Source organism: Puntigrus tetrazona, chromosome 18, assembly GCF_018831695.1.
Source record: "Puntigrus tetrazona isolate hp1 chromosome 18, ASM1883169v1, whole genome shotgun sequence".
Lineage (NCBI taxonomy): Eukaryota > Metazoa > Chordata > Actinopteri > Cypriniformes > Cyprinidae > Puntigrus > Puntigrus tetrazona.
Genome location: NC_056716.1, coordinates 1,113,963 through 1,131,092, shown reverse-complemented (window position 1 = coordinate 1,131,092; position 17,130 = coordinate 1,113,963). Strand labels below are relative to the sequence as shown.

The window sequence follows — 17,130 nt, the reverse complement described above, 5'->3', positions numbered from 1 at the left end:
GTTCACAGTGCATTCTGGGATTTCCTACCTGAAACAGACATGTAATTTTTTTTTTTTTTTTTTTACTAAGGTCTGCATACGGGCAGTAAAGAAACTTCGGCACCTAGGACAAATGAAAGTTGGAGGTCATCACTGCTTTGTCCTCATAGATGAGAGCAAATTTTCACATAAGAGAAAGGTGCTGCAAATTCATCAGCAATCAATAAGTCTGTTGTAGTGGCGATTTGCAAGAATATTTAGAGGATTTAGGTTGCAGCAATTTTACAGTTGTACATTTGGACAATGTGTTAAACAATTAGTGTGATCTGACTCAATGAAGATTAGATGTATGTGTGATAAAACTGTGTAGTACTGATTTCTACCATTTGTTTTACAGTACAACCGTGGCAGATTTGGTTCTGCTTGGCGACGCAACAAAAAATGGGTTTTAGGCATACTAGAAGTTGAGCAGACAAGAAGAAAACCCATTCTCAAAGTGGTAAGAAGACGGTCAAAAATGAACTCTTGCCAAATATTTTGAAGCATGTCCGAGAGGCTCCAGTATAATTACTGATGAATGGCGAGCTTATCGCAGGGCTTTGACACAGGCAGGCTATGACCATCACACAGTGTGCCACAAGAGGAATTTTGTTGATCCAGTAACAAGAGCACATACACAACATTTGGAGCGTGCCTGGAAGACGTACAAAATGGATATATGGCGCCACCGTGGCAACAGGACAACTAAACTTTTGAAAGAGCACCTCAAGGTCATTGAATGGGAATACTGGCTTGCCAGGAACCATCCCTCACACATTCTTGGCCGCCTTATACATGACATTAGAAAATACAACTTACATGAATGTAGTTAACCAGCCTGTAAAGAAACATAATTTTGTGCACCGCCAACTGTTTATAACTCTTTATATTGGTTAATTAAATGTATGTGGTAAAACCTTGTAATTTTACAGTTTTAATGAATAAAACATGATTTGCATTGGAAACATATTGTTTCTTTGTACTTTTCCACATTACTTTGATGTTACCTTCTTATAATGACTTCATGATATCTTATGGATGTTTATAAGAATACCCAACATTTCTCACTTTACTTAAAGCAGACAAGGACCACTTATAAATATTAATACCACGTTATAAAGCTTTTTAGATGTTTAAAAGAAGACTTTGTTTTCATCACTTTACTTTAAGCAGTTAAAGACCACTCATAATATGTTCATTGTGTGTTATAAGTCATCACACTCTTCGTTACACTAAATATTTATAGGCACAAATAGGTAAGTATTATGATGCATTGTAACTGTTTTTATGATTATTTATCAGATGATACGACACATTATAATGTTGTTTATAAGGCATTATGCATGCATAATAATGCATTAAGAATACCCTTATGATGTCTTATAAATGCAGGCTTCATCTGGTGTTATAATGCATTGTTCTCATAAAAGTTATAAGCACAAATAGGTAAGTATTATAATGTATTGTAACTGTTGTTATGATTATTTATAAGATGATATAACATATTATAATGTTGTTTATAAGACATTATGCATGTATTATAATGCATTAAGAATGCCCTTATAATGCATTATAAATACAGGCTTCATAGAAAGTGTTACCAAAATGTTTTTTTTTTTTTTTTTTTTAAGTCGGTCCTTAGTACACAATGCAACTATAAAAGAGTCAAGTTTTAAATAACTCTTTGGTCATTTTTGAGTGTGATGCTAATGGTTAAGCTTCAGCTAAAATTGGGGCTAAAAACTCAGGGAAATAACCCTATTTTCAAAACAAGTGGTTTCTTTAAGGTTTTGTGGTTCAGGGTCACATATAGAGATATAGCGTACTAGTTTTGATGAAATCAAAGAATTTTAGTTCGGTTTACAATGATCTTTGCCTTTTTGTTACCACAGACGGAGCCTTACAGAAGTGTGTTTGCTTGTACATCCATGCTTCTATTTGTGTACGTGTAATTGAGATTTTTTCCCAACAAAGAGGTGTACAAAGGTTTAGCACATTATCATGCGGCACACACTCAAGTCTCCGAGCATCTGCTCTGGTTAGTGTGCATTGTGTTTCTTGTATGCAGCAGTGTGGAGTCTAGGTGAAGAGCTGTTTGGAAACGAATGCCTGTATAATCAATGAAAAACAAACAGTACAAGGCTGTCTGTGTGGGTTCATGTGTGTGTGCAACCCAGACCTTATGAAAGCGGATGGAGGTGTGTGTGTTGGTATAATTGTGTTAGTCATTGAATAGGACCTGCAGCTCACTGAATGGAAGATTTTTGTATCCTCACTCAGTCAAGATGTCTTCATCGAGTTGGAGCCGTGCCTGGCGAGCACTCACTAAGGAGTTCTTTTCGCCACAGCTCAAAAACCTCAGCAATGTGATCAAAACCAATTTCCCCATTTGAATAAGCTTGAACGCGTTTCCTTATCTCAGCTTTGCAGTCCAAGAAATCCAGGCTCAGATGATAGGTCTGTGGAATGGTGAAGAAACGGAATTAATTTTGAGGGTAAGCACCGAGCAAAAGCATGCTTTATGATTGTACCCTTGCAGGTATAAACAGGAGCTTCAGCCCACCTTGAAAAGGTGATTTCACCTGAGCTCTTGATTTAATTGAGTCTTAGAGCCCGGGCCTGTTGCTTTGATTCAAGACCTGTTTACAATGAATGTGAGTTTTCACAAGAAAAAGACTTATTGCATTCCTATTGAACTGTTTAACATATAACAAAGCATTTTATTCGTATAGGAGGAGTCAAAATAAATGCTCTTCAAAAATATGTGTAGCTAGTTAGCTAGTCAGAGTTGCTAGTCTTTGCCCTGAAAACGTTAAAACCATTAATGTACCTGTAAAATCTCTATTGTATTATTATTAACAATTTCTATCATTTATTCAACGATTTTTCTTTTTAATAAATCAAGCACAAATGCTACTGAACTTGTCGAATGATTGAATTTTAGTTGAATCATAAAGACAACAGCTTTCACAACACATTTTTGTGGTGAATCTGTGTTTGAGCAACATAATGGATGGGAAATGATGACAGAACTTTCATTTTAAATTGTAATTTGTAAATGGGTTATTTCTGACGCAACATTTAGACAAGCACATATTACGCCAATATTCCTAAAACTTTTATATGAAACAGTATTTTAGTTGGCAGGGCAGTCACATTCTCACAAGTGCGCTAACCTCTATTCAGTTTAGATTTTGCTAACATTTCAATTGTTTGCATGGATACAATACATTAAGTTGTTGCTATATTTTTGGTTTTCTGTATCTTTTTCAGAACTTTTTCCACTGCCTCATAGCTTGAGCATATTGGATGTTTTATTTTCCCATTCATACTTCTTATGTCTATATGCTGACCCATAGCATAACTCGTCTTCGTTATTTGTTATATTGTGTCTGTAGTGTATTTAATAAGTGTAAAATAAAACCTAATTGCAGAGACATTTTATGCTTACATTGTAAAAACTACCGTGATTTTAACAGAAAAAAAACGTGAAAATGTTACTGTAAAAACTTGTTAAATGGCTTACCATAAATTCCTGTAAAATTTACAGGGAAAAACCGTAGATTGACGCGCCAATAATTACCTGCATTGCATTTAAAATTGAGTTTGAATTGGATGTTTTTTCTTTAAAATCACTATGTTTCTCCTCAGTTTTTCACATTGGTTATGTTTATTAGGGTTGTATGTTACATCTAATGTTGTTAATTAAATGTTTATTGCATATTTCAGTTTAATGATGGTGTTTGTGTGAATGACTCTGAGCACCTTCTACATATGTCACTTGTGATGGTCTTTGGTTCATCACGTGAGTTTCTCATCACCACCTGCTTTTGTTGGTTATCAGTGTATTTCAAAGTTACGAAATGGATTTCAGTACTTTAATAGGTTGGTATATTAACATTGTAACAGTTAATGAAACTACGGTAATTTTTTTTATAAAGTCTACCGTATTTTTTACTGCCAGTTTTTCACCATAAATTGTATGGATTTACAAGGAAGTTGCATATTTGTTGCACATACTTATTTAGGCTTTAGTGAAAGTCTGAAAATATGTAAATAACTAGCATTATTAGCCGTCTAAAGTGTAGCGATTAACATTCCTGCAGCTTTCATAGTGACATTGCCCATAGCGTTGTCATTATTCTATATTAGAAACACACACATTCATTATTCATCAGTGACTGTTTTGTTGTGATTGCTGCTAGTTTGTGACATTTTTAAAAAAAAAGTCAACTTACGCAAGCCGAAAAGTTATATTCATTTATATTGTTTTAATATTCATCCTCAGCTTTTAGGTTTTACGCGCATTTTCCATCCTCTCCTTTTCCCTGTTAACTGTTAATTAAGACAAATGAACTCATTGAAATGAAATTTTATCTTGGTAATTGATGTGGTCCGGCTTAACTGAACTGGTTCTCCTGTCAACGATAAGAAAGACAGATTACTGAGAGATTAAAGAGCTCCGAATCGAAGATCCGCAATACCTAATTACTCACTTAGCAAATTAAATTACACATACAACTGGCAAACAAGATCACTAACAGATTTAAACACATGCTGATCGTATCATGGTTGAATCTGGAAATTCAGTTTGTGTGGCACACTGCAGAACAGATCGTTTAGCGTGGCTTTCTGGATGTAATGCACTGCAGCTCTATTCCATGCTTCAAACAGTTCACCCCCAGTCTGTTCACTGACCATCTGAATTGTTCGTTCAGGCTATTTTTAGTTATGCCTGATGCTTAAGTACTTACTGATTCTGCAGACTTTTCCACCAGTTTCCTTTAAAGCCATTTTTGTTTGATGACAGTATGCAATTATTAGAAAAAAAAATATCTTCCATTGTAATCTATTGTGGTTTTAACAGTTTTTTGGGGTTTTTTTTTACTCTTGGATGACACTGAAAAACGTCAGTTGGACAGGTTTGTTTGTACAATGTCTAAGTGGTAATTAGTTTTGAGTGTGCATCCGGAAAGCAAGCTTGCAGAATTGGGCTAAACATAAATATTTTGCTTTCTCAGAGGCAATTCTTCAGGCCTAAAGCTACCAGAAGTAGAGCAAGTTCTGAACTAGAACTGCATGTTTTATTTTAGTGATCCGAACAGAAACAGGAAGAGACCGAAACACCTTGCAGAATTTTGAGCAGGTAAACCCAGGTAACAGCACAGCAGGCCAAACATCTCATGGTTTTGTATAGCACTAAAAACAGACTCATGATGACTCTGCAATAGTGGAAGCATTGTACCATCTGGCATAGTTCCAGTAGTTTTTAGCTTGAAAAAACAGATGTATAGTTAAAAGAGTAACTATCAATGAAGTAAATGGAAGCCTTTGCAATGGTTTATAATCGTTTGATCTCAGCATGAGAAGATGCAGCTAAAGTACCAGACAAGATAATGTAACTTGCACTGGCTAAAATTGCAATCATTTTAATTATTAATAATTAATAAGTAATTATCATTCTCAGCATTCTAACATTAATATTACAACATCACATATGAATTATTTTAACTACTTGAAAAACAAAATAAGGAAAATAATATTTAATATAATTTTATAATATATATATATATATATATATATATAGAGAGAGAGAGAGAGAGAGAGAGAGAGAGAGAGAGAGAGAGAGAGAGAGAGAGAATAACAGACTTTAATGTTTAAAAATTTAAAATATGTAAAATGTTAATTATAGTGCTGTAAAACTAAAAGGTTTTTGTTTGCATGTGTGTTCTGTATTTATTATCTATATAGAAATGCACATACATGCAGTATATAATTAGAAAATATTTGCATTTATTTACATGTCTGTATTTATATCCATATAATTTATATTGTAAATAAATATACATGCATGTATGTGTATGTATATATACGCATAATAAATATACACAGAACACACACGCATATATTAACATTAACTTTTATCTTGAATGCGCTTAACCACGATTAATCATTTGACGGCACTAGTTAATAATATATAATAATATTGAATATTATTTCACAATATTGCCGTTTTAACTGTATTTTTATCGTTATTGAGCATAATTATTATATTAGTACCTAAACTATACATCACAACATCCTATGTTCTGCAACGTTCCTCTGATTGTCTTGTTTCCCTCCATACGTCTGTGTAATGACTCTGCTGGAGTCTGTTTACATCAGTAAAATGATTTATAGAACGTCTCTTTCAGGATTCGTAGAATTCAAAAGGCTTGAGGAAAAACAATCTCTGTGTCTTGTACCTCTTTCTGTTTGTCAGGGTGGATTACTGAACGGAAAGCAGCGAGCTGTGGTACGGAGAAAGTGTATGAGCTCCTAAAGTGAATATGACAGATCTATGAGAGAAAAATCTCATTTTTCACATCAGGGGAATATTGGCCCATTTAGGCCTTCAGTATTCTGATGAACAGAACAGCAATGGGTCTTTTCTTATCTTTTCTTCTATATTCCATTCCCACTAGTAAGGGCTCAATCTGTTGCCACCTGTGAGCCATTGTGATTAACGCATCTTTTGCTAATACTAAGGTTCAAATAACGGCAGGCAACATCAGGTGTAGCAGTCCCATGAGGCTGTGGTAATTATTCACTCATCTTGATGGGGATACGGTTAGCACAAAAACGTCATCATAAAAAAATCTAGCAACCTATTGCACTTCCAATTCAATCAGAGTCGTGTCTGAATAGAAGTACGCGGAACGAGTAATTCTTTTAACGGGAGTAGGGTATCACCGTAATTTCAGCTGAGCGCACTGAATGTTTTTATTCAGATGAAACATGCTCTTGAATATTTATTTGCTAAAATCGGCACGGCTTGAAAAGTTGCCTGTCTTTTTTTATTCTGGATTCTGCAGCCCATAACTTCGACTTATGAAAGGCCTGTTTTTAACAAGCTGAAGAATTGAGATTCATACTCCGTCGCCACAGCGCAGAGCAATGAAAGAGATTTCTCATTCTCTGTGCAAATGAAGTCACAATAAATGATCTGCGCTTCCCGACAGGAACCATCTTCAAACTTCGGAGAGATTCTCTGACACGCTCTCCAAACACACTCCATTCCTCTCAGCCCACTCCCTCCTTGAAATTCAAACCTTTCTCAAACTGAATCGTATGAATTATTTACCTCAGACGACAGAACTGTGGGCTTCAAGCTCAGCTGATGGGGGCTTGGCTCGGTCCGTTTCTAAACGGTGTTTATTGTCATTATAACTCTTACGCTTCTTTCTGCCTTTAACGAAAACGTCTCAAATTTAACAGGTAAAAAGAACAATTACTGAGTGCGTTCTTGGTGTTTCCAGACATGTGTGAAATATATATTCTTTGGTGTCATATCTGAGTGGGATTAAAGGTGATGCAGTATAGCAGAAGTTCAAGCGTGAGTCAAAAACAGCTCAAAGAGAAAGGCTTTCAGGAGTTGGATCTGAAGATGCAGCTCAATTGCAAAGAGCACAGGGAGTCAGAGTACTCCACGCCACAGCTTTTCAACTTTCAGCCAAGCCACATTTGACTTTTGACATTGTATGTCATTGTAGTATATAATGAATCTTTCCCGGAAAAAGTTTATATCCAACTACTCAACATATCCCAGTTATCGTATGCATTCTTTCTGGTGCATTATGTAAAAAAATAATTCCAGACTCTAGTCCGTTGTATTTTTAGAAAAATAACACACCCGAGTCCATTATTCCACTTATACCGCGGTTGCTCACCTCAAGGCATGGATCAGATGATATATTTCATATATTTTTGTACTTAAAATGCTATTGTGAGTAGGATTATTTCTTCCGCATCACATCCACGCCTCCATTGTTAGTTCCCAAACGTCATTTTAGACCAAGAGGCTTGAACTGTTGAGAGCAGACTAATGCAGTTAATAGCTAAATTATGAGTATGTGTATTTGAGAGAGAGAGAGAGAGAGAGAGAGAGCGTGTGAATTACCTCAGAGTCTGGAACATGGGATTTATCTATTGTGTCATACTGTATACTAATCAGTTCAACAGGTCCTCCAATATGCCCTTATAGGTCATTTGTGCAAATCAATGAAATACAACCAGAGCGTATCCTACAATTGTGCCTCTGTCGGCAACAAAACATTTTCATATCAATGTTTTGCAATTCGGGTTTTGTGTATTTTACATAAAATGTATACTCAGTGTAAATCATGGTTTTGTATTATTTCTGTAAGGGCTAGGTTTAGGAGTGGGTTAGGTGGGGTCATTCGTACATATTACACCCAATAAAATATGTACGAATTACAGTGAGGTGCAAAAAGTCTGAAAATATACATTTGCATTTATATAAACACGCATTTTTATTAGTAATGACAGTAATACGTCATTTCATGATAGATGCAACGCGACACTGTTACTGTTTTTATGCCCGCTAGAGTTAACCTTAAAATGTAAAAATAGGTCTTAAAAACCTACAGTATAGGGCTGTTTTTTGTTGGAGAACAGGCTCATACAGTGTCATACTGGAAAATATTTTTTAAATATGCTTAAAGACTACTATCTTCAATCTTTTTAGTAATGCAAATAAAATATAAAACCCTACTATGGGGATTTTATCTCATCTGTACTCGAACAATAAATAAGTAATCTCTAACTTTCATAAAGGGTTAAGGTCAGGATCACTTCAAAGGATTTCTGACAGGTCATTACTGTAATAACGATGCCTAAGAGCACAACAATATCTTATTCTCTACCTTCCACTGTGCATAAAAGTTGTATATGCTGTGTTTGATGGTGCATGAAATTCATGCAAGAGATTAAAAAAATAAATAAATAAAATATCTCAACTCTCAACTTTCCCATGTGACTCATAAAGGAATTTTTAAATGATGGCAGGGTTGGCATCTCTCTGTCCCCAACTTCTCGGAGTTCTCCATGTGAGTAAATCTGCACTGATGACAGATGAGAAATATTGGCCAATAAAAAGCGAAATTTTGAAATCTCCATTAATCTTGTGACAGCTTTGTGATTTCTTTTCAAGAATGACATATCTGCATTTAATGAAACGTCATGTGCTGTGCAGTTTTTGGTGTGTTTTTGTGTTCACACACTGTCAGATTTTTCCAGCACTCTCTTTTTGGATCTGTCAATGGAGACTTGAGAGATCATGTGGTTTTGTTGAATCTTAGCAGGACTTTGACAGTTATTTTTTTAAGTGAAGAGCTGAATTTTTTTCTCAGCAGATTCTAATGGTCATATGACTGGAAGCAACAGTTATTTTTGCCTTTTTCACTTTATATACCACAGTATAGCACCACCTCAAATGAATGTTGGTCTCAGAAGACCCCTAAAGGCATTTCACAAAGTGAAATTTCTCTATATCATCTACTGCTTTAAGTCTACATTTTCACCATAGGGGTCAAATTTCAGCATTCTCTTAACTGGACAGGAACATTACTAGTTGTGTTTCTTTTTGAAGTCTTTTGAAGATTTTTAGTTTTTTTACTCTAACATTTTTGTGAACACCAGTATTTAAGCATTAAAGTCGTTATATAAAATGCCATTTTTGCTGTAATCACAAACATTCACAATTGCTAAACCTTCAGATTTTTTTCTTATGTTAATGAAACATTTCCTCCATTATAGGGACCAAATAAAACTAAAATAAAAATAGTGAACCATTATACTTTGACTTTTTTTTGTCCCCTTGAGGGAAAAAAAAGCTTATAAAAAACAGAATGGAAGTTTTTTCAAAATCTAAAAATGCAGAAAGTTGAACACTAGAAATGAAAAGAAATGAACACTAGAGGAAGTAAACCTCAGATGCCTTTAGTCCTTTTCACACAGAGATTTGATTAATAAAGCTTAATTTTCTTGAAACAATATTAATATACTGGTGGATTTGAAAACGGATGCTTTTGAACATTAGCATCAGATATATCCAGCTTAATATCTGTGGGTTTTTATGGGTGGTGGGTTTGTTCGGTAGATGAGAACACTTACTCTTATAAGCATAAGATGTGTGTGTTGTAGTTTGCTTCGGTTTGAAAACATAGTTATGAAAGGATTTGGATGGAGCTTTGTGATATCTCTTTGTTTTTTCTACTGCTGCAGCATCCAGAGGTCCTAAGAGATTTTTATGGGTTTCATGAGCCAAAACCTTAGGAACCAGTCTGTTGGTGGGTGAATGGCAGAAACTGCATTTTGACCAATAGGAAGGCCTTTACCAAAGGTCTTCTTCTTGCCTTCTATTCTTTATCTGCTTATGTTAGTCCAATCAAAATGTAACAAACCACTAAAATCCACTAATGTGGTCAATAAGGCACCAATAAGGCAACCGCCGCAATACATACCTGCAGCAACATCATAAAAAACACAAAAATACATACTTATTTAAATGTAATAAAAACGTAACGGGGTTCAAACTAAGTTCAGAGAACATCGCTTTTGAAAACAATAAAAATGATATGTACTTTTAGGTACGTATTTCGCGTCTCACAAAAAAAAAAAAAAATGCCCACAGGTACGTTTATGCCTTGAGACCAGGTTGATTGATATTGATAGATATTGCCAAAAATATTACTTTGTACATTAAAGCTAGACGATGCAACTCACAAATGCGTGCTTTACTTCAATCAGTTCTTCTAAATGAAAAATACTTAAAAGTGCATCTCGTTGATTCATAAGAAAGGAGATATTTACACATTAGGAGAGTGTGTTTGCGTTTTCCCTCTGCTTGCTTATCTGTAAAACTGTGCAATAAAGTGTAACAAAATTAGCAATTAAGCAACTGTACGTAAAAAATAGCTAAATACTAATAAAAATGGATTGAAAACCGTGAATATACTGTCTTCTGCAACGAGTTGTTGTCGTTCTTATTGTGATTGTTGTTTTTATATCTTGTGCGTCTTGTCTCTTTACATGATATCTAGCAAAATGTATTAGACAGTGATTTAAAGATATTATATTATTTGAAAATATATCTCTGAAAGTCATTGAGGTTTTAATGCACTAGGGAAGATATGGCACTCTACAGAGCAGATGGCAGGTGAACATAATCTCCCACATACACCTGCTAAAGCTGAAGATTTTCAGCATGAGGTCACGGATCAAGTACAAGTTCACTATGCAGAGATAGTTGTGAAATCGTGTAAGCAGTGGGGCGTTTGCTAGTTTTCACAGACCAAATCTGTATTATATATTTATACATGCAACATTCTCATTCTCACTGCAATAAATGTCAAACATTTTAAGCTCATCAGGGAGGAGGGATTAAATACAATCTGCAAAAAGGACACAACCAATCAGTGATTCAATCAACTAACAGTTTTACACCTGCAGTCTAGTTTAATCAGCTACTAAATGTGCTCGAAGTCGCTCTGATTTGTGAGAATCGTTGTTATTCTTCATGGAATCAAACACTTTGGGTTATCATGGTTTTACTCACAAAAGATTGTAAGTTTGTTGTAAGTTGTTTGCTGCAAGACACAACTAAATGCTAAAAACGTATCTTAACAGAAAATATAAAAGTAAAAATTTTTTTGAAAATGTTACCAAATGTTATGGTATGCCAGTAATGCTAAAATAATAATCTATTTGTGATGTTTTATTAATAATGGTATCAGTTAAAAATATGGAGTGTCTTATTGCACTAAGTGCAAATTGCATCTCTTGTTGTCAGAGGCTATTTACATTAAAATGTGAATTTTCAATCAAATAAAGGAAATGATCGAAAAATAAAATGTCTCATGGGTGTTGATCAGTTAAGTTTAATGGGAGGGCTTTGCCAATGCAACATGCATTTAATCGTTTTAAAAAAAAGATAATTTACACTTCATACATTATTACATACTGTTTTATAATATATTGCTAATTTCTTAGTGAGATGCTATTTATACTAAATGCAAATAGCTATAGACTGTCAAAACAGCAGAAATTTCTGCTATTTATGCTTACTGCAAATAGTAACAAATATATGCACCTCAGTATTGTACATTATTAAACAGTTTGCAATATTAATTTGAATTCAAACCTTATCATGACAACAAAGCCATCCCCTGATACTTTATTTTCAGCATTTCAGTTATTTCCTTCATTGAAAATTAATAGCTTTTAGATGCAAAACGAGATTTGAAAAAAAGAGAAGAAAGTGGGCAAACGGTGGTTTCAAACATGTTGATTGCGTCAATATTAAGTTTAAATCCACCGAACCGAAGTTAATCTGCTCTTCATTCTGATTTGCGGTTAAGGCTAGAAGGGATATACCTGCTGCTGCTGGGCATATGCATATTTACATATTTTCCGAGCCAACAATTTAATGTGAAACCTATGAAAACGGTTTTAAAAAGCATATAGTGTCGTAGATTCGTTACTTCAGAGTGTCACAGTGACAGTCTTTTTTTCAGTAAAAGACCCGTCACAGTTTAATGAGTGAGAAGATGACACGAAGCGAAGCAAGGTTAGCTGCACTGAAAACAGATGAGCGCGCATCTGCATAAACAGCTCCTGAACGGGATGAATTTAATGGGATTTTGTCCACAGAATGATAAGTGCACACGTTTCAACATATTATTTTATTATTCAATACCGAGTTTTCAACTTAAGGATAAGGGTTTCTCGTACGCAAAACAAGCATTTAAAGGAACTCCTTAGCTTATTATCATTAATGTGGAGGCCAGGAACGGCACATCTTGAGTCTTTTTTGAATTTTATATTTACTTATATTGAAAATTTCAATTCAGTCTATTTTTATACCCCGCCTTAACATGGATTTCTATGGAGAATGGCTGTAGATGACGGGGCAAGATGGAGCACAGCAGATAACAGCACATAATATACACACACCTGGATCGATGGGCAGCCATTTTTGTTGCGGCGCCCTGGGAAGCAGTCGGGGGATCAGTGTCTAGTGTTAATAGCATCAATCACCGCTGCCTATAGAATCTTACATGACCCAAATAATAGTGAAGCAACATTACAGCCAAAATTAACTGCATTTAAAAGAACCGTTCACGTACAGTATCATACAGTATGACAGATCACGCAAGTCTCCGGCATCCTTCATATCCAACAGAGCATGCAAATAAACCACGAAATCAGATCTTTGCGAATTCCCCTGTCAGTACACCATTTACCCAGAAATCCTGTCAGTCACGATCAGACACTGCTGCACTCCAGCCCTGAACGACCTTGATCATACTGCAGATGCCATCAGAACTACAGTTAAACACTTGTGCTGATGTTAAGAATCGGTCGTTCCTGCTGGCTCTGATAAAAAATAAGCACTGAGGCCAGCTTTTAAAGTGATTCTAAAAGTAATTGTGTTTTTCACCACTGCGAACTTTCAGATAACAATAAGGCTGAATTGAGGTGGAGAAAACAAATAGAAGAAGACATCTAGCTTTTGAATCACATTTCAGACTTCAAGGTCAACACATCAGCCCTTATCTATAGCAACGGCTTGTACGCGGTATGATCAGCAATTCGAAAAACAGTTTCATCGAGTTTCCAAGAAAGCTGTCAGTGTGAATTATTCAGCTCTGTTAAAACTGAAAAGAGATGTGAAGCAAAGACAGACGCTTAAGAATCTGAAAATTGCACAAAGTTCTCAGCTAATGCTCAGGCAACGAAAATGTCCCGACAAGGCTCTCTCAAAGTTATGAACAAACACGGAGTAACGTTATTACGATGTTTGATCAAAGTTATCTGGTTTATCCGGGAAATTCAACTCAAATAACACGCATATATGCATTTATTCAAAATGTTACTTGTTTCAGAATGTTCAGCGATTTCAAAACTATTCAAAACTAAGATATGTTCCATTGACATTCATAAAACGAAGAAAGAATCGAGCTATAATTAAAGAGACTATAATTAAAGAGATGAAGCTGTTTCGCTCTGACTTTGTACTACTTTCTGTGGGCCAGACAGGCCGTGACATGTGCGTGCTTATGTTTTGAGAGGTTAAGGCTTGCAGTGCCACTGGAGCCGCAGGTAAAACATTATTATCAAGTGGATTTAGAGAAGAACATGCTGTGGGTCAAAACACTGTGTTGTCCCCCAGGGATGTGAAACTTTACCTCAGGCAAAGCTAAAAAGAAGATCTCTATATCAGTCTCTTTTGGACCGTACTGTTTCCCTACCCTGGGGAGATGGAAAGTGTGCTGTTTCTTATCACAAAGTGCAGAAATGTAATAACTAATGAGCAGGATTGGAAGCAGATTTAATTAATTATACAAAACACATGAACATATTAACATACAAATTAGAGCTAGAAGGCAGAATTCTTAATTCTAACGAGAAGGCCCAATCATTTTAATAAGAAAATCACTCTTATGTTTAAAAAAGCACAAGCATATGCAGTGGAACGGCCTTTCTGAATATAGAATTTCTTATTTGGGAGTTCAAACATACAACCGTTTTAAGTTCCTATCATGACGTTCTGTTTTATTAGTGCAGCTTACAAGGAAAACTCTTGTGAAAAGATGTTTAATTGATTGACATGCTTTATTCTAAATGAGACATTATAGTAGTGGAAATGCGTAATGCAGTGCAAGGTTAAAAGAAAAGCCACTTTTTTCACTAAGTGAACAACATTTACTTGGCCGTTTAACTAGAGATTTACTGATAACCGAGTTTAAAGATAACGCTGGCTCACCAATCAATAGCTCAGCTCCAGTCGGATCAGCGGGATCACTGGTGGGAGCAGCGATGATAACGTAATGTCTGAAAGGCCATTACACAGGTTGTGGTTTCCATGGTGATCATGAATGTACTTTGAGAGGTGCAATGGTGGGTTTTATTCAGTCTCTTCTGATTAGAACATTTGTTTGAAAACGCAACAGGGGAAATTGTATGTTTTGACATAGTTGTTATGCCTTGCGGTGTTTTTCCTGGCAATGCTCTTTGGCACTCACTTTCAGAGCATTCTGGGCCTGATTGATTGCACTCTGTAAACTATCTGCGAGACGGAACAATTCACTTAATCAGTGGATCTTTGAGATTGACAGTAGAATTTTAATAGAAACACAAGCTGTTCCTCTCAGTCTTTTAAACGGGTATTACATTGCTACTTTGGAAGCCTTAAGGGGAAATTTCACCCAAAAAATAAAAATTTGCATTTTTATTTACTCATTATCATGTGGTTTCAAAACTGTGTAACTTTCTTCTGTCATTGACAAAAACATAGAAGACATAGAAGGCCCTAGTTACTTTCTTAAGAGTATATTAGAGAATTTCTTATACTGTTTAGTTGTATCTTTTCAATGAATGATTTGTTAACTTGGAATATATGGGCCTTGTGTCCATTTTTATTACATCAAAAAGGAGGAAAAATAAGGCAAAATCTCTAAGCTGTGATAGAAATACATCTTTCCATTGTAAGAGGTAACATTTGTTGTCTTAAACTGAGTTTAATATTTAAATATAAAAAAAATGTAAAATGTAAAAAAAATGGGGTGAAAAATCATTGTTTCATTCAACCAGTTGATTCCAAATTACTGATTCATTCAAGCAAATGAATCGGTTAATGAATCACTGACTTAACCAATTCATTCAATTCAAAACACAAAACATAAGTGTTTTAGGAGATGCAACGGTTTTACTGTGACTCTCTTTAAAACTTTTTTTTGCCAGAATAAGGCAAAACCAGTCCATACTGACAATATTGTATCTAAAGGTCAATGCCAGCAGTATCCAGATTTCAGTATGTCACTTCTCAGACATTTCAAAACCCAACAAACACAGATTCAATATTTTCAACCTGTGAAAATAAGGGCCAATCCATGCCAACGGATGCTGACTGGGTTAATGCACTTGTAAGACTTGAAGAACTAAAGACACTTTGATCTTCTGAGACACAGCCCATACACACACAGTATATAAGATATAGACATATGTTTCGACATATCACTGAGAGAAGATGCGAGAGAAGTCCCTTCTCACCTATCATTTTCATCCACTTCCTTCATCTCACCCATCTCCCTTTACTCAGCTCACTCAGAATGGTTGACAAAGTTCAACATAAATCACAGTAATATTCAGAGCCACGTTTGGTATCATTTACATTTTCTCCTTGTGACTGGTCTTAATCTTATAAGTTGAAGACTAAAAGAGATATTTTGCTCACTGTCGAGGGTATGCCATTTCCCAGTGTCTTTCAAGCAATTGACTGTAACAATCGTTAGCAACAGACTAAAATTCAGTGGAGCATCAACTGGATCTTTAGAGATGTGGCTAACACTTGGTATTAGTTCAAGTGTACTTAGAGTGTAAGAGCCAAAGGGAATTTCCGTTTAGTTCAACTGGATGTTATTCATCCAACTTAAATATGGTGGGTCTAACATCTGTTTACCGTAATGTTACTCTGTACATGGGAAACCATTGCACGACCAAACCAAATCAACAATACAGCGTGACAATAAGCACAACTCTGCCTCATTTTTGTCAGTTTTAATGAACAAAAACAGTCATTATAAAAGTGTAAGTGTCCCAGTTTCTGTTGGTTTTGGTTTCGCTTTGTCTGTGTTCCTGTTTTTCCTTATTTGGTTAGTTTATTGATGAACTACTCCCCACCTGGTTTCAGTTCTCCCTAATTGCATCTCAGCATTTTAAAGCCTGTTCTGTTGTCCGTCCTTGATGTTGTTTAGTGGATTATGTGTGTTGAAGCTTGTTTGATTTGAATTAAAAGAATCTTTACATTTACTCCTCTTAAAACTACATGACCATTAGACACTAATCAGACAAAACCTATCAAACGTGTCTGTTTCTGTTTATCTGCATCTGTCCATGCATTGTGAACTGGCCTTAAAATGTAGACTGCGTAATATTAACTAAAACAAATAACTAAAACAAATAATTGTTTTTTTAGATACCACTGGAAAAATTGATGATTCTAGGAGGACAAATAAAAGCAAAGCAGGTAGGTGAACACGGTATTTCAAAACCAGGCTGTCTGACCTAAAACTGGACTGATGATCACCCTAAATAGACCACTTTTATTGAACGTTTCTTACTTTTAAATCCCCATTCCCTATGGTTGCATTGAAAAGAACAACAATTCTTCAAAACATTTTCTTTGGCATCTCATGGGAGAGTCACAGGTGCTTGGAAAGGCATGATGAAAATAAATGAAATGTTTTCAAAAAAAATTTTGGTGAACCA

General features: G+C 35.3%; 1 long non-coding RNA gene across 1 annotated transcript in view; it reads right to left on the bottom strand.

Moving 5' to 3' along the window:
- Positions 1-1,761: 1,761 nt before the first annotated feature.
- LOC122323124 overlaps positions 1,762-17,130 on the bottom strand; it is a 32,869-nt gene continuing 17,500 nt past the window's right edge. Inside the window, exon 4 of the long non-coding RNA XR_006246948.1 lies at positions 1,762-2,477. This is a non-coding gene — a long non-coding RNA (uncharacterized LOC122323124). The remainder of the gene's footprint in view (positions 2,478-17,130) is intronic.